The 23,776-nt window shown below is 37.3% G+C and overlaps 1 protein-coding gene across 1 annotated transcript in view; it reads left to right on the top strand.

Moving 5' to 3' along the window:
- Positions 1-23,776, top strand: part of PDE3B (phosphodiesterase 3B) — an 82,939-nt gene that overhangs the window by 30,616 nt on the left and 28,547 nt on the right. The window lies entirely within an intron of this gene.

Below are 23,776 nucleotides of genomic sequence, written 5' to 3'. Positions count from 1 at the left end.
AAAGGTCATGGGGGAAAAGAAAGTAGCTGTAATCAGAAGCCAATGGAAGGATAAAAATATGATCACATATGATACTCTTCTTTCTTTTCTCCCATACCACCTTCCTACACTCTCCCTACTTCCACCTGTTTTCAGCTCGGGGGACTTTCTGATGTGGTTTAGCTATTTAGTTGCAAGAACTGTTCAGTCTCCTTTTCAATGTATGGACATTTCCTCCTTTGTCCAGTTTTCCCTTGAACTTACTTGAATTCCTTGCATCCTTTGATAAAGCAGGTTCCTTCCTACCTGTTGGGAAAGAACTGTCTGTTTCTGGCTTGGACTGGCTTGTTCCTAGCCCATGCTAGTGCCTTTTGGTTCTTGTGCTGTAAAAAAGTACCCTAATGTGTTTAACTTTCTGCTGATCAGTTCCTTGGGCAGAATTTACAACAATCATGAGTTCGCTGTAGCAATGTGCATGACATCTAGCAATGACAATAACTGATTGGTTTAAAAATTATTTTAAGGTGCTTTAGAAACTCTGTTGACACCTCAAACTTCATGAGATTTTATATTCTGAATCTATTGCAGTAATACACAGGCTTTCTGTTTCCTGAAGGTTAATAACTATTTGCCATTAGGATTTTTTTGTCACAGGCTTATGCAGCTCAAAGTTCTGCCCAACGATAGCAGGTGCTCTTGTGGAAAACCCCTGGAGATAAAAGAAGAGCGGAAAAATCCACTCACTGAGCTATGATACCATGCTATTACATTGGTTTCCCTTTGCAGGGGAATGTTGTTGATTTGGTGTTGTGAGATCAGTTGGAATTACCTCAAATGTCTTTACATAATTCCAGAGAAATGGGTGCACCTTGGACACAAAGTTTGGGCTTTTGCAAGTATTTGGTCTGCTCTTGTTCACAGAGAGCAAATTTTTAAAGATTTTGTAAAGAAATGGATTATTCAAAAAGTTATTCTTTCATTGTCACTGAGTTCAAAAAGCAGTCACAGCAGATCCCAAATACAGGTCTATAGACAGAAAAGGTCACTGTTTCCTTGCTCATTTTTTATGAATTATGATCTTATAACAGTCCTATTTCAAAATGTTGCTCTGGGATACCACAGAAAATAAATTTAAATTCTATAATTTTTTTTAAATCTATGTTTTTTTTTAAATGAAGCTTTTTAATTTGTTAAGCGGTTTAGGGAGTTACTGTAACCTCTTCTTGAATTAAGAGTATAAAATACTAAAATTAAATTTTCAAGAACACCTATGACTTAACCATAATTATTTTGAGACAAAGCAACAGGCTTTTATTATATTTCTTAATTACAGTACAGCCTATAACAACCATTCTTGTCTCAGGTCTCTTAGTTACCATCCTGTATGTTCTGTTAGTTTGTGAAACTATAACTGGGCTCCGCTCCAAAACCTGCTCTCTGTAGATTTATAATAGACAAACTGAGAAGTATTTGTTTCTAGATTTGCAAGAATACCCATGCTGACTCTTTATAACTTTTTGGTGACTTATTTGCTGGATTTTTTAAATAAGGGAATAGAATAATTTGAGAAGATGTGTACATTAGTATGAGATGCTGGTATGAGATGCTGGAAATGAAATAATCTCCCACTGATAATTGGCTAACAGTGAGATTTTATTTTTGTTTATACAAAGATTAGAAAAATATACATTTGATCTTTGATCCTGTAAATGTTGTCCTCCTAGATTTCATACGACTTTTGCTTTTATTCCAGATATAAAGCTGAGCAATTATAAAGCTTTTGTCTTCAGAAACACCTTGAAAGGCTAGGAGACTTCAACAGATAAACCTTGGGTTTGCTTAGCACATGTTGCAATTAATAGGAAAGTTGGCTAATAGGGTGCATTTATAAAGTTACAAATCAAATATGTTTGCACATAAGCGCTGAAGACAATTTTTGTTTCTGTAGCCCAGAATAAATTCTGTGAGGGATAGTTCACATATGGCTGCCAAAAAAAGGGAAAGGTTTGTACCTAAGCGAGGTATGGCTGGAAGAATTCGTTTCAACTCAGTATGTTTATGCCTAGTGTAGTCCTTGGAGGCAATCTGGACATGTAGGCTTTATTCTGTGATTTCCTTTTGCCTTGTGCTTTTTTGGATACAAGTGCTTTAGTGTGGTGTTTCTAGAGTGGAATTACAGCATATTTTGGGGAATATTAGTTATTCTCTCTCTGCTCCTGGTAGCTTTGCCTCCTTACCTTATTCCAGAAACTGACTGTTCTTCTTGATGGAATTATCGGGTCTCTTATGTGTTGTACATCAGTTGCTCCCAAACTACTTGGCACGACCAACGGCTGTCATCCTACTTTGGGTAACAGCAGTTGCAAAGGGAATTCCATCCCTGGTGTAAAAGCTTAACTGCTCATTAACATTTGGAGTTCTAACCCGAGGAGAAATGAGGCTTGAAATGGAACTTATCACAAGGGAAATGAAATTGGCAACTACTCCAAGGTGAGACGGGGATACGGGGCAACGTTTATTCTTTCATAGAAACATCTGCTATTGACACACTACGACTCTGTGACCCCTTGAGGTTCCTTTCAAGCAGAATTATCCTGGAAGACTGTACCTGTTGGTGTGAAGTTTTGTGTAGACACAGCTAACTAGTGCAGGTACTGCTGAGGGCATGTTTGCAGTAGCACATAATTCTGCTCAGGCTGTGAATCCTGGGAAAGGAGCTGAGCAAATATTTAAGTATTGAGTCAGTGTTGAACTCCAGCCACTCAGTGGCTACCGAGCTCATACTGCCTGAGCTTTTTAGCTTATAGTTCTCTAGTTTCCTAGCATGCTCCTTGCTAGTTTTATGAATGAACTAGAAACATCTCAGTACCTTTGATGACTGCTCATATCTCTTCTATCTTTGCAGAAATAGGCCATATTTCATTACATATCCCATCTTTCTGTTCAGGGGATTAAACTTGCAAAAAACCAGATTCCTGCTGCTTTAACCAGGACCTGCAACAGTCTGTGAGCTCACTGTGTTAGTGTAAACTTATCAGCACATATTAAATCTATGTTTCAGAAGGTGGTGGGAGCAGACTAAATGTTTTGTGTTCTGCAAGAGGCATTTTAGATGCCTTTTTCTCATTCTGTAGCACAGCAATCGTGGCAACTGTGTTTTCAAGTCACATTGTGCCTTTAAATATAATTGAGACCTGAATACTTCTGGTAACACAGCACAAACTTCTGGTTGCTCTGATGTTTAACTCAGCTTTTTGATTAAATCTTGTGAATTTTGGAGGAAAATGTTCATATGCTTTAACTCTGTGTTGTAAAGCCCTCTGACTGCAGTGTTAGTTGCCTTTAATGTCAATGCCTGAATTCTTCAAAAATTAAACCTCTTGTGGATATTTTTAATTTAGTTCTCTTTTCCCTATCCTGGTGTGAAACTTTTGTTGATTTTGGATGCTGCTGTTTAAGGTTGCTGAAGGAAGTCACAATAGAATGAACTTTGAAGTATATTTTGCTTAACAGCATAAATCTGCGCCTTCCTTTAAATGTTCTGTATAGAACTATCAGGAATTTGCACCTCTTAAACTGGGGAAAGAAGTGAGACCATATGATTCTTGTCCTTCACTACATACAAAGTATGTAATATAGAATGAATAAACTGCACACATGCAGCTTTTCACAGAAACCACTCCTGTGGCCCTCTACTACCAAAACCTTGCCACGCAAACAAAGGTCCTGCTAGATGTCGTTCTCTTCCATTAGAAGGGGCTACTGACATCTCTTTTGAGACTTGGATTTTTTGATACTTGTTAATATCTTCATTATTATAAGGGTTGAAGCAGCTGTTTGATGGACTGGACCACTAAGAGATCATAACTAAACACTCTGTAACAGGAAAATATGCTTCTAAGGTCTGTAATAATTCCTCATTGCATCAGTAGTACACTAGATTGGGTTAGGATTATGTTATAGGATTAAAAAAGTTGCATGGTCCCTTACACTAGGCTTTATTCAGAAAGTTAGAAATTAAGAGTGATGTTATGGGTAGAAATAACACACTAGCATAGTTTGAGTCTAAACAAAATAAAGAACACAATTGTCATTTTTTACAAGTTGGCTTTCAGGTTTCATTAAGAATAGTGAAAATCTCACAAATCTAAAGAATCCAGATAATTATAAATTGTTGGAGGTTGAGTGAGTTGGAGGTAATATCAATATTAATTTTAACTGGAGACTTTTTCTCCCTCAGAGGTCTTGCTTTTTGTAGTACCTTAAAAAAATCTAAAACTACATGAATTAAATATATCTTTATGTAGAGTGTGCAGATTTTGCATGAGGGTGGGGTGTTCAGATGAAATGTTTAGATAACATCAATGATTGTTTATTGGAGCAGCCAACCAAAAAAGGAAACACAACTGTTGACTTTTTCCTGAGGAATATATTTAGGATCTCCTTCAAAACAGCAATCAGAGAATATTTCTATAATAATGATTGCAGTGTTAATGATCATTCAGAGTTCATGCTGGACCACTGGAAGGTAAAATATCTGTTACACCTGGGCTCAAAAAAACTTTTAAAATAAAAGGGGAAAGTAAATGAAGTAGAATCCCTGCAGGCAGCATCGGGACTGTTCCAAGACATCATACTGGAAACTTGAGGCAAATGCATGCCATCTATCAGAACAAGATGTAAAGATAAAAAGGCAAATGCCATGATTAAAGAGGATGCTAAAAAGGGCTCATGGGAAAAAGTAAGTATTCTTAAAACAATTGTATTTAGAATAGGCAAAATAAAAGTAATAGTTCAAGGCAGCTCAAAAATAATCTTAAGACCAGCTTGTTGAAAGTAGATGAAAAGATTAATAGTATTTGTATGAGTGCATTAGAAGCTTGAAGCCTCCTAGAATGCCTATAGGACCAGTGGGCTCTCAGAAACAGAAGGAGCCATCCGCAGCAGGAAAAGAAAATATTCTTTTTGATAAAGTTCATTGTGGGAGAATCTGGAGAAAATGCCTATGCTGGAAATTTGCAGGCAATGTTTCAGAGCCTGTAAGTCAAATTTAAGTGTTGCAAAATACATTTGCTAACAGAAGAGCAGCAAACTCTCAGGACCAGATAATGCACACCCAAGGTTCCCAAGACACTTGAGAAAAAACCACCCAAACTGATGAATGTAATGTGCAGCTTTTTACTTAAATTTGATTATGTCCCTGTTGACTGCAAGCTGGCCAATGCAAGTCATTTAAGGAAAGTTTCCAAGAAAGCTCTAAAGAACTGTTGGCCAATAATTATGACTTTCATAGCAGGCAAATTGGTAGAAATCATAACAAATGTTAAATGACTCACTTCAGAGAAAGATGTTTTGGGGAAGAGTCAACACTGCCTTTGTGAGTCTTGCATCAAACCAGCTTGTGAGAATTTTTTGAAGGAGCTTCAAGTTTGTAGATAATAAAGATCCATCTGCTACAGTCTGCTTGGATTTCTAGAAGATTGTGCACCCTCCACTTTGTCACCTGAATTACCAGTTATCAGGAATTTGAGGAGCTGGAAGAATGTGGCTTGATTGGAATGCCAAAGAGAGGGGCAGCTGGTGTGTGACAGCAAGTATTACAGGAAATACAGTAGGTACAGGAGTTGCTTTTACTTTATGTATTTTGTTAGTATGAATTCATGGAGTCCCTCTTGAGTAACTCAAAATACAACTATGTAAAGCTCAGTTTTACATAATGCTATGGATCATGAAAATGTAAGGCCTGGCCTGAACATAGATGTATTTGCGTAGATATTTGTATGGTTTGCTTTTTAGCTCTGCACATAGGAGATCACATTTGTTAGGTTAGATACAGGATTCTGACGTGAAGTCAAGCTTCTGTTAAGCCTGTCTAGCCAAAATTGATTAGTAAATTGATTTCTAAATTACAATCTAATTTGTCTTTGCCTCCCTTTTCCAAACTGAAAGCTACTAAATTGACACATAGACTAAACTTACCTTTTTATTTATTTTTCCATCATTGGTTTGAATATTGTCTCAAAGTCCTCTGCTGTAGGACAGGACTGAAAGATGAAGAGAATTGGCCTTTATGGCAAGGATGTGTGGGGTGTTGTCTTTCTGAAATTCTGCTCTCAGATTAGCTGTATTTTTAAAAATGGTGTTTTGCATATGCTCCGTTTTCTTTTATCTTCATAGCACAGTACCTGGAGATTTCATCACAATGTGTATGATCTGATCTGAAGTGGACTTGGCCTAGAGTTTCTTCTCTGAGCTTGGCCTGGGCCCCAGAACTGAACAAGAGAATGGTTTCCTCTGTGCTTTGTCTCTCCCTTGCCTTGTCTTGCCTGATTTGATTGCAGTAGGGATAAGAACGGGATGTGGGTGTGGAGAAGAAAATAAGTCCAATGTTTTGGCAAGCAGAGGGGAAGAAGTTGGGACGGAAGGAGAGGAGGCTCAAATGGCGGTTTGAGCTTGAATGAGGGTGGGATAATTTTATGTCTGGAGTAATGAGATTGACATGCTAGACAAGGAGGTTTTGGTGAGAAAAGTTGGGAAGTAAACATACCTGGAGATACCTGAAGAATGAAACTGGAATGGTTGGGTCTGGATTAATGCTGAATGGATGGGGCTGTAAACCTTGTGTTTGAGAGAACATGCTGAAATTTGAGCCTGTTGAGGGACATCAGGAACCTGGATGACACCAGGTTCTCTGCTCCAAGAGCTCCTGAGAGAGGCTTTTGGTACTCTCTAATACCCACCTGAGTAAGAAATGCTAACCTGACTTCTGTCCTTCCCTGCTCCAATGGGACAGATCTGTTGGCTTGGTGCTACATCAGTGTGATGGCAAATGGTGGAATTTGAGAGTTTTGGTGTGCCTTGAGATCAATTAGGAAGCAGCAATAAAAAACTTAAAATGGGCTGTGTTTCTGAAAGAATTAAAAAAATTAAACGAGTAAAAATGCCTGATTTTCCCACTTAAAAATATGATTCCATACCCCTTTTCTGGCCTCCTCTTCCCTCCAAATCCTGAAATTTGTGGTACATCACAGTGAGCAGTGAGAGATTTGTTTTGTTTTGTTTTCTCATGGTAGTTCCCAGTTCTCTGTGACCCCAAGTAAGTGCAAAAACTTGAATTGGAGATCAGAAAAAAATGAGAAATGGGTGTAAGCATGAGACAGTTGAACATTACATTGGAGAACTGAATTTTATTTATTCTGACTTTGTCACTGTAATTTCTTTGTGTGTGTGAGATCCTTGAAGTGTCACTAAAATCTTATTATTCCCAAGTGGTTCCTAATTGCATGTGTGTGTTTCAGTTTTTTTATGTGTTAGGTTTGTGTTTTGTGACTGTGGATCTGTTTTGCAGTAACAGGAACCATTTCTTGCTGTAACTGAAGGCCATCAATCCTACTTTGACTGACTGAAATCTAAGCTGGGGTGAAAGAAACTGAACAATCAGTTAGACATCGAAATTTAGCAAGATTATTTTGATTTCTTTTTTTAATCTGAGGTACTGATCAGTACAGTACTGCAATATTTTGCAAGCATTTTGTTACTAACTTTGTAAGAATGTGTGTGAATATTCAGGTGTTATCATGGGATAACTAACCAAAAGCAGAGGAAGTGAAAAGAAAAATGGTTGTGCAGTTTTGAGCTGCAGTCAGCAATTTTGGGGCTGTACACTGAACAATAAAGCAGCAGAGTACTCTGCTCTTTCTGTGGGCCTGATCTGTTGTTTTTCACATGTGACAACTCACACTTGCTGTAATCCTTGCTGGCAGACAAAATTTCTACCTCATTTGCTCATGTGCAAGTCCCTTAAAACGGAGTCTTGGTGTTTTGACACTGAGAGTGTTTGTTTCTTTTTCTATTTAGGTGCACATGTTAGCATGTTTCCCAAACATAATCATTGCATCAGACTCGAGGCTACCTTGTGTGACTGAGAGCTTCAGAGATACATTTTCTCCATGGAATTTTGACAAACGCTTTCCATTTGCTGGAATAAGTGATGACGAACTACTTGCATGCATCACCAAAAAGGAATGTGACAGCTCATTAATTGTTCTGCTGCAACAGAACAAGTTCTGTCAGTCATGAATTGAAATCTTTGTTAATAACACATCAGCACGTGGCAGTGGTACTGTGATTCTAAAGCATTAACCATAATATTTTTAGTGTCTAGAACACTGTGAGTGCTGCTTTTATACCATACAACTTTATTGCAAAAAATATATGTATATATGTATTTTATACAATCTATATTATAGGGTATTTTTATAGAGTTCAATTCAAATATTGGAGTTTAAAGTGCAGTAAAGCATGTGATGCATTTAAGAAACCTGCATTTATGCTTTGCAGTTTTGCCTGAAATGTTACCATACTAATAGCCCTCAATTCTCTTCCATTGCACAGGATTATCATAAAACCTTTCCTTTTCTAGCAATCATTTTTCTCTTTTCCAGGTACAACCTGGATGTGTTCAGAGAAAATAATCAGCGTAGGCAATTAAAGATATGCAATAGGTTCTATAGTTGATGAGACTTTTTAGGGGCTGTGCTTTGTTTTGTTTCAGAGTTGAAGGTGAGAGAGGATAATTTTGTGGTTGCAGATACTGAATGACAAAGAATCTTTGCCTGATACAGCATTGTTATGATGATAACCAGTCTATTTCAATTGTCTTTCTGTCTTAGTCTTTAAAATATTTATCATAATGCTTTCATCTGTCTTGGAGAAGATGTTTTTTAAATATCATCATAAAAAACACATTAGAAAATTAATCTGCATCACAGTTTGGAAGGTTTACGGTAAGGAAACATATGAGGTCACACTAAACGTGTGGAACAGAAAGAAGTACTAGATCGTTTCCTTACTCTAAAATGGTCTAAGTTAACCTTTTATCCCCTGATCATGTAGCTGTGTGGGTGGGTGTGTTGCTATGGCTTGGCTGGTTTATGGTACATCAGCTGTTCTGCAGTAATTGCCCATGGATTTGCTTTTATTTCCAGTGCAGTAAGACATTCCCTGTGTATTATCTCTGGGGGGTGGTAACTTGAGATGTTTTGGTTTTTAAAAAGAGTAAGATGCTTCTGTTGGAGCATTTGAAAAGTAGCAGCTTGAGCCACACTAATTGTCTAATGGTTGTGTCTGAGGGGCCCTAATACTTAGGAAAATGTCCCAGAGAGCAGGGGTAGAGTCACCTCCATGTGAAACTGCAGCAATCCTCAGGTCTTGCGTCAGGCACTATCACCCTGCTTCTACCATTTGAGAAACCTGGTAATTCACGTTTCCTGGAATTAGGAGGTGTATCTATTCAGAGTTTTGGATTCATCATGTTGCTTCAAAAGTTTGTTTTAATTTAATGCTTCTATTACTTTATTCTTAACTTCCAGGTGTTTACTTTGCACTTTCTTTACAATACTCCAAAAAAATTTGGGCTACTGCTTACACAGCACATATAATAATGTTAAATGTATTGATTTAATTTATTACAACATTAATATTTGGTATCTCAGCATTTCTCTTTGGTTTGATTAAAGGTTCAGTTAACAATTTCTATCCTGCTGATTTGATCCAATAGTTCCAGTGTCACAGGTGACTGACAGTTTTACGCAGATGATAAGTCTCTTGAGATTTATATATATATTTTTAAGGTTTCATCATTTGACATATATTCTGAAGATTTAGGTGAAAATTGATGAAGTCCCATGAATACCTAGTTGAAAAGCTGTCTCTACTTCTGTGGCAGGCAATTTCTGTCATTTACTCCACTGCCCTGTTAATCTCACAGCTTTTCCTGCCTACATCGGTGCAAACTCCGCTCTTCAGAATGACAGCTTGTGTCTGCTCACTACGTAAGATGCTTATTTCTCAGCTATTTGACTTCTTTTCCTTTCCTACCAGCCTGGGTTCAACATTTGCATGTTAATAATATCAGAAAAGTCAAATTTGCATCTTTTACCCCCAGTAATCATTTTGTATACAGTCCGAGGATGCAATAATGAACCAGTTCTGAGAGGGCAACTCATGAATGTAAATAGTCCCATTTTACAAGTATTTTGCCAAGGTCAGTGGGAGAGAGGAGGGGGGTCAGAAGTAGCTCCTTAGTCACAATCACATCTGGAGCTGAAACAGACTCTTTCTTTGTCTGTAGAAATTTGGCAATGTCTTAGGGTTGCCAGAGTTTGGATGCTAAAATCTGGGACGATGTCAGAGAACTAAACCGTGCATACATAGATTAACTGTGCATGGAAAGTACAATTTATCTGCATAATAACCACTTTTTCTGGATGCCTTGATTCCTGTGTTTTAGGAAAAACAACAGTTACTACAGAAATGCAGAAAAAGCCATATTATAAAGGCTTTTCATAAGGCTTTAGATTTGGCTACTAGAACATAACTCCTTAATTATACAAGACATCCGGCAATCCTATGAGGTTCAGTCTGCATTTTTCCTTCATCACAGAGGAAATATTAATGCAGCAGCAGAAGCATTCCTTGGGTATAGTGATTATTGTTCAAGATAGCAATACTGGCACTAGGTTTTGACCTCTAAACTTGTTTCTGCTTGGCAGTGGCTTTTGGTATTGTCGAAGTGCAGACTGGTGTCTTCTCAAAGGAAAAATATTTTTGTTTTCTCTTATCTGTCAATCTGTCCACTTAAGTAGCCTTGGCTATCATAATATTATAAAATGCAACTCAGAAGTTGTCTCTGAGTGGGAAAAAAAAAAGCCTGTCTGCAAGTCCCAAAAAGGATGGTGCTTATGTGGTTCCTTTTGCACTTTCTCAGTTTGATCCTAGATTTTAAGTAAGATGTTTTGGGAATTTAGGCTCTTCGGGGGAAGAAGGTACAGGTTGTTTTCAAAAGCAACTCAAGATGACCAAAAGTTTATATTATTGCCACAAAACCCACCACAGTCAAGGGGCAGAGCGGGTGGCACTTCATAGAAAGTATCTTCCAGACAAATTAGTCGCCTTTTAAAAAGTTTTTCTTCCGTATACAATGTGTCAGACTGATGAAGTGCATAAGCTTTTTCTGTAATTAATGGCCAATCTTGTAGTTTCACTGAGCAAATATTTTGTGTTTGACAGTCATTGTACATAATCAGTCTGGAATGATGCCATAAAGAGGAATCACTGAACGTACGCTTGAGGAACGAGATCATTGGCCCTTAGTTATCAGCTGCTGAATAATCCAAGCTTTGTGTCCTCCTATCCCCTGAAACATTTGCACAGGTTGGAAGTACTGTTTGTATATGGGGCTTACTGCTTTCCAAATTCAGGGCCTTTTATGTTACAGCTCAGCACAAAACCATGGCGCCGTGTAGATTTGAGAAACTTGAAGTACTTTGAAATTCCCCAATGGCCATGATGATGTATGTCTGGAATGACAGAGCTGTGGTAAAAGGTTTTAAATGAGTTTAGTTCTTTCTGCTGCAGCAGTGCTGTTACCTGAGCTAATTGAAGACAGGAGCAGTGTTAGCATCCTCTGCCCAGTGCCCCAGCATACTGCTGGGGAGCCCAGAGAGAGCATTAAGCCTCTTGAGTTATTTGATTTATGGTGTCTCAGGTAGTTTGTCAGAGTGGTAGCTTGAAAATAGGCTGTATCCTTAGACCTTTTGTAGTTTCAAATAACATTGTTTGAATTCAGTGCTCAGTAGTTGTGTATAAAATTATGACCAGCATTGTCTTATCTGTAGTATTATCAGAAGCTCTGACTGTTTTGAAGCAAGAAAGCTTTTCAGGAGTTTTTTTTGGGAGAGTCATTTATTAGCCTGCTTCCAGAAAGGTTCATTCAAGGATGAGAAAACCACAGTGTGAACCATGTAGATCTAATAACTATAAGACATCAAGTAATTTTTAAAATTCCTTCTATTTTAGATCAATGACACAAAAAAAGGAAGAGGAATGGTGGAGGAGCTATTGGAATTTTAAACTAAAATTAGGAAATTGATGATGCAGTATACAGTAGGATTTTTCTGTACACTTTCATACCCCTAGAAATATCTACTGATTGTATCTGGTTTGTGTTTTGATAGTGAATATTTATATACTCTCATTTTTTGTTTCAAAGTGGAATACCAAGTATAGATATATATTTGAGCATAATTAAGAAATCAACTTCTGTCCCAATTCTGAAGTTATTCAACATGTCCAGATGTGGACATACAAGCAAGTTGTTATTTTTTTTCCACAAAGTGATTTGATGAAGGGGAAAAATATTAGAATTTGCTTGAAATTTAAAAAATCTGATCGATCTCATTTGGAACTCTAGACTTGCTGTGTGCCAATCACAGTGGTCGAGGTTGAAGAGGACTCTGGAGTTTTTAAAAACTATTACAGGTATTACACTGAAAATAGACTGGTAAAATATATTCAACTGGTTTGTTGAAATGTGATAGTGAGGCTTAAAACATGTCATTGTAGAGTAAAGTTCAGTTCTGACGTCACACTTTTGACCTTCCTCAGTTTGTAGCACTTTGATTTTCCTGCAAATGTCTTTGTCATTGTTTTAACTTCTTTAAACACACAAGTGCTCATGGCAGAGGAGGGACATAAAGAGAAAAGAAAAAAATATATGTAAGAAAAAACTGTCTGGTATTATTATGGATAAAATATTTGAGAAAATAATTCTTTAGTGATTTTATACATTTTGGTCTTATTGTTATTTGGGAATCATGCAACTTTCTTTTCACTTTTCAAGTTAAACTTGATCCTTGCTTGAATGGTCTTCATTACAAAAACTGAAATCTTACTCTTTTTACAGATTACACAAATCACATTTATATTGCATAAAGATGCATTTTCTTTTCTTTACTTATTATGCAAAATGATTATTTATGGGTTTAAACTTCCCATAAAACCAGGAGTATTGTGAAGTGGAATGGAAAATTTCACAACTGTGCCCTGGTATGGCTGATTAGAGATGCTCAGAAGGCCCCTGAAGCGCTTGCAGGATGTTGGTATGTGACAGATGGCTCCTGGTTTTTAGAGGTGGTCACTCCTTGGCTTGTACCTCATGCCATGACTTTATTAAGTAAATGGCAGGCCTCAAGTAGGCATTTCTGTCCGGTCAGCTTTATCCTCTCTGTATAAATAGTGAGGTGATAGGAAGCCTGTAGGAGGGTTTTTTTTTAAAGCCAGTTATTAGCTGGGTAAATGCTGTGTCATAAAAGTTTGTGGAGTTATTATCTATCTAAATATTTTTGTAAAGGTTTTGATTGTTTTGTTTCACTCCTTAAAGGTGACAAATGCATTTGTTAGTACTGCCAGTGCACTTTGTATTGAGGCTTACAAAGCTAAATTTAGGGTGGTGCAAGTAACAAAACTGTGCCAGGGCTGAGGTCAGAGATAAATATTGAACTTATCTGAGTCTGAGGGGCAACTGCATGGCCTCAGCATTTCTGTGTGATATGGGAATGGAGAGATTGTGCCGTGGCAGGAGACAGACACAGCTCCTTTGCATCCCTTCAGCGTTCTGGGGAGGTTGCCTGGCACTTTTTCATGCCCTTCACAATTGTGTCATTCTAGATTTGTGTAAAGGATAGATTTGAACTGTTATATTTCGTTTCCTGGAAGTTAGTAGAGCAGAAGGAACAATTCCTGCAGAGAAAGAAGTATGTTTATTCAGTAAATAGTATTGGGGGTATAATATGTATTTTAGCTCCGTTTCAAAGGAAGCGAAGCTCATATGATTCTGCCTTGCAGGCAGAAAGGTACAGGACAGTGTCTGTGCTACCTGTATTTACCTATGCATTTGTCCCCTCTTGCTAGCTAGCTTTTGAACACGTTGCATCATTTAAAAAAAACTGATAGAAGAGGGGATATTTTACTGATGATCCAGTTCCTTTAAGTTTTGGGATTGTAGGTGTTAATGATTTCATGGCAAGCTCCTGTCTGTGCTCTACCAGGTAGAGATTGCTGTGGGAGAAAGACCTCACAAATGTTGTGAATGCATGGCCATCCTAATTTCAATCCAATATTTTGCTGTATTGTTTTTGACTGTTCCCTTTTTCTCTTTTACTGTGCAATATTTCATTACATGAATTTCGAGACATTAGTCTTGAACTTTTGTTTCTTAATTTCCTTACTTGAAGTGAGACCTTTGCGAAAGTTTGCTAAAATTACAAGGAACAGAGATCCTTTCAGTAAATCTTTAACTACATTGCAGGTACCAGGTAATCAGGCAGGAGTTTCCCTGTTGCCTTGTTATCCCGAGGTTTCTAAAGATGTGAAGTTCTTTATGGCTCTGTCTTCCTCCAGCTGCTCCCTGTCTACTCTAAAAGTGTGTTGAGTATATGACTCTTATGTACCTCTTAGAAGATGTTTACACTCTTGGAGTTAAAAGTTGCCAAATTGATTTTGATTTATGATTTCTAATGTTCTGCTGTATTGAACATAATGAATATTTTTTGATTTTTGCGCAAGTGTGAACAAATTGCTATGTTTTATGAATAACTTTATGTATTTTGGTGGGGGGAGAGAGAAAGTAAGAGAGATGATGGATTTAGGCATCTTCTTAATTTGTCTACAGTTGAAACTAATATGCTTTATACACTTATTTGGGGAAGTAATGTTGGGATAGGGCTTGTAACAGAGGTATGGTTGTATTCTTCATTTTAGACTATCTCCTTCTGTAGTGATGGTTGCCAAGCAGTGATACTGTAATAATATTTTGACAGAAACTATTCCTGCTATGTCAGGAAGCAAAACAGAAAACTGCTAACAAACAAGGCATATTTACATGTTTAATCACGTTTCTGGTTTGATTTTTCTATTATGCATATGGATCAGTGTGTGTTCTTTTTAATAAACCTGGGGATAGTCTCGTAATACACAGCTCCTCCAGTTAATCTGACAAAACACAAAGGGTAGACTAATCTTTTTAACTCTAACATAGCCTGACTTTTTCCTGATGAAGGCCTCCAGAGATTGAAACATGTGTAGACTTTAATTTTCCTCTATTTTGACAATTAGTGAAACTTGCTGTGAACAAAAGAGCATTGAAAAATTAATTTGATATGACACAACTGTCAAAACTTACTCAGATATGCTCAGCTTGAATCTTGCTTTATACCTGCCAAAAAAATATCCCTGACTGCATTTCAGTTGATGTCTGGAGAGGATCTTTTTATTAAATTTTAAATTACTAATTCTTTTTAAAAACAAAAATATATGAAACTCAGATGGTGATATTTGAAAGAAGACAATAGAAATAATGTTTGTTCTAATTCACTCGCATAAGTAAGGTAAAATAATGTCATTATTGACTCGTTTTTCATGAATAAGTACCCTGTGCTTTTTGAATGAAAAGTTGCATTATGTGAGTCTTGGGGCTTAAGCAATTATTTAAGATATTTCCTGCAATTTAAATATTGGCATCTGGGTTCATATTTTTGAAGAAGCTTACTAGGAAGGAAAGATCAGGTGATGCCGGAGCATCCGTAGAGCAGAGTTGAATGCTGAGAGTTCCTTCAGGCTGTCTCATGCTCTCTCAACCCTGTTCTGAGCCCCAAGATTCAAAAATGCTTGCATAATTGGGTACTGTTTTGTGACTTATTAATTGCTCTATTGGGTATATAGTTGCATGTGAGCCAGATTGGCCACTTTCCCAGCTTGCATCACTGGCAGCTGTTTTGCTTGAGGCAGATGGCTTGTGAGAGAAGCACCCATAAATTAGGGCATTGCTACTTTTTTCAAACCATTCTGTGAGAGCAAACCTGAGGAGATGATGTTTCAAAGTGGGTTTTGTCCACCCTGCTAATTTTCTTTTAAGTGTCTAAATAGCACATTTTACAGTCATCTCTATTTTTTAAAAGGAATTGTAGGACAGTGCAGACACTACAGTGTAATCAGCATGAAAATGTTAAATTATATTAAAAACCATTGGTGATGCTTTCTATATGAAAGAAGGTGGTGAAAAAAAGTTATATCAGAGAGAGGAAATAGCCTTTATATAATGAGAGTAAGAGCATTTTTAAGGGCTATAGCAAGACAGGAAATGGAATAGCATACAATAGGAAAACTTCAATGGTCTACTCAAGTGTTTTAGACATTTGTGTGACATTTTTCTTCTGGACTTCATGCTCACAGGTAGAAGTTTAATAGCTAGAATTCTATAAAGCTACTTCTAAAGAGTAGTATGAGACTTGTGCAACTTCCTTCTAGTTAAGAATTCTGTTATCGTGCTTCTTCATCCATAGTTAAATTCCATAGGTGTACACATACTACTGTGTTGGAGACTGGAAAAATTCTTCCCCAGTCAGGACCCAGGGACAAACACACACACACCCCTTGCCTTTTTGTGTGTCTTCTCACTGGCATAAACCAGTCTAATCCCAAAAGTTTGATCCTAGAATCATCATTTCTTAAAGCTCCACAGCAATTTTAAGCCAGAGCAGCTTACTACTTTTTGCTGATTTATCTTTTGTTCCCATACTGTAACATCTGTTAAAACAAATTGCTTTTGGTCTTTTCTAGTTTGTGCCTCAAAGATTCTCATTTACACTTAACCATGCCTGCAGTCCTCCAATGGGTTTTTAGAGCCACCATTATTATGGAGACTGCTTCCGAGTTTGATGTCTCTGTGTGCACCTTTGCCATCAGGTTTGTGTTTGAGAAATGTGATATTTGATCTGGACTCATGCTCCAGGAATTAAAGAACTTTTAGAGGAAACATCAGTAATTTCCTCCTAAACTTTCATGCGCTGGTGGCAAATTGGGAAGGTTTCTAAATCTACTTCAGGGTCAGTTAGGACCTGCTATAAATGAGGGGGAAATAGGTTCTGAAAAAGAATTGATCTCTAACCAAATTTATCTTGGAGAAAATAGTTTTTGCTTCTTCCTTAAGAAAACAACTCTCTTAAGTTGAGCTGTGGCAGAGCTTTTGATCTGTAATGCTGGTCCAATCTGCCTTTGTGTATGGACTGCTGTCAAATCTGTGCTTTACTGCCTTACTGTGAAGAATTTGGGAGCAGTTCTGCTTACAAAGTGGCCACAGAACCAAAGTCTGTCTGTCTTTATCATGATGTTATTTATAAATTGCCTGTTAGTTGTTAAAGCATTTAAATAGTTTTGCTCTTGTGGTTATGACAGATGTTGATCCCCCAACCCCCCAATATTTATGATTGTCTTGAAATGCAAGATTTGTTTATTTTACTACTGAGAGAAAATGCTGAAGTGTAACAGTGATCTTCCTGCTCTGCTGAACTTGTCACAGGACTCCTCTTTGTACGTGCAAAAGACACTGTAGGAAGTTGGAATCTGAAGAGAGATTTGAATTCTCCCTTGCTGTAATGGTTCAACACAGAATTAGTTTTTAAAATAACATTAATTTTTGGAGGATGAGTTTTCTGTGTTCCTGTGCAGTCTGGAGAGATGACGTGATTTAGTGCAATCCTAGTTATGCTGCGTATGACCTAACCTAGAGCAAATATTTAAAACCTTCACTCACACATGCTCTCTTTCAACTAAAATTAACTTCTGCGATAAGACCCAGACATTGTCATTAAAAATAGGTTCTAGAGTAAGCCAGTTGGTAGTTATGGGGTGGGTGCAGAAATTATTACTATCTGCTCTGTCCTATGTAATAAAGATTAAAATTAGTCCCTTTGGGCCTAATATTTCATAAGTGTTTGTGTATCCTGTTTTGTCATCTGCTGTTAAAGCTGCTGTGGCTGCTCTTCCTTCATGTTAAAAGATACTTTCAGCAATCAGTGCCATAATTGAAGCACAAGGAAACAGAGGCAGGTGCCAGCACAGAGCTCCAAGGAGGAAGGGTGTCCTCCCTGTTTGATTTAACCTGGAATTGGTAATGGGTCTTTATTGAACATTTCTGACTGATAACTGCCTAACAGAGAGGAGGAGACAGGGCAGACCTCGTTGAAATCTGCAGCTTCCTCATGAGGGGAAGCACAGGGGCAGGCAATGATCTCTTCTCTCTGGTGACCAGTGACAAGACCCGAGGGAATGGCCTGAAGCTGAGTCAGGGGACGTTTAGGTTGGATATCAGGAAAAGGTTTGGATTTCACCCAGAGGGTGGTTGGGCTCTGGAACAGGCTCCCCAGGGCAGTGGTCACAGCACCAGCCTGACAGAGCTCAAGAAGTGTTTGGACAACACTCTCAGGCACATGGGGTGGCTCTTGGGGTGTCCTGTGCAGGGCCAGGAGCTGGACATTGATGATCCTTGTGGGTCCCTTCCAATTTAGGGTATTCTGTGATTCTGTGATAATTGTCTTCACTGACCAAGAAAGAGCCACTGCACAGGTAGGCCTGGAAAGATTGAAACCTTAATGGTGCAATGGAGAGAGGGGGTTGAAATAAGGGCAAACTCTAAAGGGTTCTTATTGTAAAATTATGAAAGCAGGAAAAAAGAGAAGCAGCAAATACAGTGGGTAATTTTCAGGTGAACTGGGTTTGGGGTTTTTTTGTTTGGTTGGTTGGTTTTGGTTTTTGTTTTTTTATGAAATCTTCCTCAAAATTTGAGGGACTTTTCATTGTTTAGTTTTTGTTTCTTTTTTATGAAGTCTTCCTCAAAATTTGAGGGATTTTTCATTGTTTGTTTTGGTTATTTTCCCCATCAACCTTCTCTTGACTGATCTTTGGGTCAAAATCCCTGGCAATATGCATGGCAATTATGTGCTATCTTGCTGATGTAATTGCCCTTATTGGCCATCTGACTGTCCTTGGCAGAAACAAAAGCAAAAAAGTTAGACAGTATAAACAGGCAGGTTAAAAAGAAAGGATTAAAAAAAAAAAAAGAAAAGAAGGAAAGGCAAAAAAAAGTACCATAGAAGAAATCATTCTGTGTTTCCATATATTTCAGACAAGGTTCTCTCCATCTGTTTTTATATTTCTGAGTTTATGACAGCCTAATTTTAACCCTTTGTCTGCAAAGTATCTTTATTTACAATGGTATCCATGGTGTGTAGAACTATATGTCAGTGATTTTTTTGTGATTTTTCTTTCCAATTCTATTAGCATAAATAGAAATTCTTCTATGTACAATTTGATTATTTCTCTCTTATTTCTTATGGATCATGTGCTCATCAGCCATCACCATCAAACTGAAAAATAAGCACTTGTGTAGATAAAGCAGATCATGGACCTTTGTATGACAATATGGGAAGTCTGTAAAATGCTTTTAAAATAATAAATAATTCTTTTGAAAGAAAATAACGAGTTAAGAAATAGTAATTTAGGTTCTCACAATAATATTTTCTTTCCTTATTTCTCCTTTGCCCTGCCTCAGGCTGCTGCTCATCTAATTTCTTTCCAAGCAGTAATAGTAAAATTATTAGAGGATAAAGAATGGGGAAAGAACTAAACTTGTTTTCATTTAGAAATGTAATTAGTAATGAACACATTCAAATTTCAAATGCAGCTTCTGAAGGTCTCTAGCTAGTTTTAAAGCAAGTGCTAATCTCCTCAAGAATTCTTACACATTTTTTCTGAATTTAAGTTATTTTAAGCTGTTCGGTGATGATGTTCAGAGACAGGTACCCTGTGCCTTTTACAGCAGTTATAGTTACAGTTGTGACAGTGCCTGTCATCTTAGGATTAGACTTGTAATTTCCTCTGATCTTCAAAAAGTAGGTTCTAATTGGATGTGTGATAACAGATTGATCAATGTTTGATTAGTTCAGTATAATTGTAAGCAATTCTCAGCTCTATTGGCCTGCTGTCTGCACCTGATTCAGTTTTGTGTTTAATATTTGGTGTTGCATTTTGTTACTTGAGATCTCTGCTGCTTGATGTCTCCATTGAACCTTCCTGATCATTTTTAGTTGCCTGCCAGATGTTCACATTTTGAAAGTGTAATGAAAAATAAGAGGTGAGATGCATGCAAAAGCAAAAGTTCTGTAGCTTACTTTTTCCATGCATTTTCTGTGTGTTACGCAAGATGATGTTTTAATGTTTCTTCATTGATTGTGTTACTTTTTTTGCTGATGCTCGAGTGTAACAGAGGTGATAATACTGTTAGTGCAATAATGTGTTTCAAAGAGCTTTTTTAATGTGATTAGATAGTTTATATACTCTTTTTTGTAGAGTTTGTGTGTATATACGTGTGTACATATACAGCTGTATATGCATATACGTGTATATAAAAATATACACAGCCCGAAAAGGAATGTTATTAGGGTTTCCCAAGCTCTTTGATGTGTTTTGTATTTAAGTTTTGAAGAAGCCACATACTTAGTTACTGCTGGAGGAGGGTTAGATCATTAATGTCAATTATTCTGCAAAAGGGAACAAATAGATTAAAGAGTATCTGAGCCATAATATAAGCAAATCGTGTGGGTAATATTTATATATTTTAAAGTATATTTCCTTTAAAGTGAATGACTGAGTCATGTGGAACACTCTGGGTGGAGCATATTGGGTGGAGAATATTCCAGAATATTCCAGACTACAAGAGTGGAGGAAGAATGCTGAGCCTATTTAGTCGAGAGAAGAGAACACTGAGAGGGGATCTCATCAGTGCATATAAATATCTCCAAGGCAGGTGCTAAGAGGATGGTGTCAGACTGTTTTTGGTGCTGCTCATTGACAGGACAAGGAGCAATGGCCATAAATTGAAACACAAGCAGTTCCACCTCAAAATGAAGGACTTTACCCTGAGGGTGGCAGAGCACTGGAACAGCTGCCCAGGGAGACCATGGAATCTCCTTCTCTGGGGACATTCAAACCCCACTGATGTGTTCCTGTGTGGTTGGACTGGATGATCTCCAGAGGTCCCTTCCAACCTGAACTATTCTGTGAGATTTACAGAGAGAGTTTGGAGATCTATCATTCAGACAGAGGTGGATGAGAGGAGCAATTCTGTAATCAGGCCTCAGTAGGAAACTCCCCAAGGATATAAAGGACAGTACAGTTTCATGCAACTAGGAGGACTGCTAAGATGGGCCCATTTTTATAATTACTTTTTTACATTGATTGGAGATAATACCAAACTGGCCTCCTCATCTCAGGCTTTTATCTTGAGCAATTATCAGCAGTGGCATTTCTTTCAGAAGTGGGTTCTTCCCCATGTGGGGTTCTCTGCCATGTTTTGTCAGATCACAGTTTGGGCCATCCTTAGCTGGAGGACACATCTGGGCTGTGGTGAGTAGCCATGGATTGATGAGTCTATGTGAAGTTTTTGAACATCTTTGGTTACATTTTTTTCTGTAAAAACCAGCAGGAATTACTGCAATAATTTATTTATGTCGTGTGTGAGAAAGACCTCCTTAGGCTTGTTTTAAGCCTGCTGCCAGATGGTCTAATTACATGGCCCCCATTCTTGTGCTTGTGAACAGCACGGACCAACCATTCCATGACACTGGTAACTACAGAGCATTGCAGTAATCCCTCTGTTTTCCTCACGCTTGAGGGATCCCAGTCTCGCAGTCTGTGCAGCTCCTCATAGTAGAAACTGCTCCATCCCTTTGATTTCTCTCATTAGCCTGCCCTTTTCTATTTCTTCAATACTTCTGTCTCTCTGCAGCTTGGACTGTGGGTGTTGCTCGGATCTATGCAGTGACGCTGTTTTGTCTGTATTGTCTGACATTCCTTTTCTAATATTTCATTTAACATCTTTGAGAATGGGGCTGGTGCAAATGACTCCAAGATCTCTTTCCTGGTTGCTATTGGTGTAATATAAGCCTGGCGTTCCACACAAATAGTTTAAAATTTATTTTTGTTCTCAGCGTTTACTCATTAGTGCAGAATTCCAGCAATGTGTTATTCCTATTTAATCACTAGATTAGGGCCTATTGATTCCTTTCCACAATCAACTCTATTTTTGACTATACTCGGGAATTTTGTGTCATCGGTGCATGTTGACACTTCAGACATCTACTGCTGTTTCAATTCACTTTGAGAGGGGTGATTAGGATAGATCCCAGCTTGAATCTTTGAGGAAGTCTCTATTGGCAATTTTTTTTCTTTTCTGTGAACATTCTACTCTCATTCTTTACTTTTTATGTTTTAACAAATTGCTAATCCTGAGAAGAGCCATTCCTTTCTTCCCATGTAAATGTGATTTCTTTGGGACCATTAATGGGAGACCATGTCAAAGTTGTTCATTGTGTTTTGTTTGTGTCGGTTTTCTTTAAATCAAAGCACACTCACTGACTGGTCCGCTTTTATTGATAAGTGCAGTCTGTTTCAAAAGTCTGTTTCAAGTAGACTTGTTTGGCATGGTATTGGTGTAGAAAACCCTACTGATTTTTGTCAATATTACATTTACATAGTGCAGCTGTAAATTAATTTTGTAGGGTCCTGCCCCTATTTCATCCCCCCCAATTTCTGTCCATTTTGTCTGACATTTTCCTCACATTTTTCTGGATCCTTTTAGAAGCTGATGGTGTAGCTGCCATTTTCTGGTCCTATGATACAAGACATAGTTTGTGATTGGTTTTAACACAATGTACAGAGTTACTAGAATAAAATCTTATTTTACGTGAATGACTAAATACCTGATTGTTTGTTTTGTCCAGACATTCTCCTACTTTAATTTGTATGTGCTTTGCAAAAGTATTTGATTAATATACACATTTTGGACATCATAAGTTAACTGATATGTTAAAAATACTCAAATAGACAAAAAAATTCTAATTACTTCATATCAGTTTAAATTTAATAATGAAATGCTGCAGAAGATATTTTTATATGTATTAATTTTAGAATGAAATTATAATTCCTGAAATGGAAAAAATGTTTGTTTTTAAAGCATGAGGTACATAGCGTTCAGTTTAAAACCCCCAAGCTATATAAATATTTTCCTTTTTAATAAAGATTATGAGGTTTTGGGGATTTAAAAATTTTTTTTAATGGAATAGCCAATTATAGTGGTCTGATAGGTTTTGTCAAAACTTGCCTGATTTTCTCTCTGGGACAGTATTTTTCTAGTCAGATATTGCTGAGAGTCTTGGCATCCCATTGTTTTTCTATGGTTCAAATTCTTGGTATTTTCCCCTTTTCTGCTCTAGAGAAAATAAATCAAAACATATGCAAGCTCTATGAGATGCTAGTTGAGAGCTGAATTTGTTGATAAGAACATAGAATTAGTCACAGATGAGTGTAGGGGTTTTTTTTTTTTAGGTTCATCTTATTAGTAGCTGAAAAAAAATTTGAAAACACAGTCTGAAAGAGATTTCATAGCAAACACATAAAACGTTGATAGAAAAAGGCTGAGAAATGAAAAAATTAGTGTTGTTCCCCAAGGAAAAGCTCCTTTGCATGCATTTATAAAATCTGATGGATTTATTGGGCGTGCTACACTGTAACTTTATTGTAAGTAATACTTGTCCCAAATGGCAAATTATATTCTCACTGCCAGTGTTGTTCTCTGTAGATGTTTATGTAACTTTCACTGTTGTGATGATTTTGCTAAAAATGTCTTGTAGTTTAAAAGAAGATTCCAATGCCTTTCTGCTTGCATAGAAAAAACTGGCAAGCTATCATTATTATCTTACAGTCACTGGAAGACACTTGACCCATCTTGACCTCCTTCTTTAATATTAGTTCTCCATCTGAGTCATACTACCAAAATAAAAGAAAAAAAATAAAAGATTTTGTTGAGTCTGGGTATTCAGAAGATATTTATTTTTTTGGAGGGGGGTGGGAGGTTTGGGTGATGATTTTAGTCATCAAAATCATAAGTAAAATCTGTCATAGAAACAAAGGTTTGATTTTTTAAAGGAAAGTTTCTTTTAATGGAAGGGAGGTTGGGTTAGGATTTCACTCATCAAAATTGTAGGAAAACTTATAGAAACAAAACTAGGGAACATGTTGGCATCAGTATTTTTCACTATTTTTTTTTGTGCTAGGCTTTGGT

The sequence above is a fragment of the Corvus moneduloides genome, chromosome 6 (genome assembly GCF_009650955.1).
Source record: "Corvus moneduloides isolate bCorMon1 chromosome 6, bCorMon1.pri, whole genome shotgun sequence".
NCBI lineage: Eukaryota > Metazoa > Chordata > Aves > Passeriformes > Corvidae > Corvus > Corvus moneduloides.
This window is presented reverse-complemented; position numbering and strand designations above follow the sequence as displayed.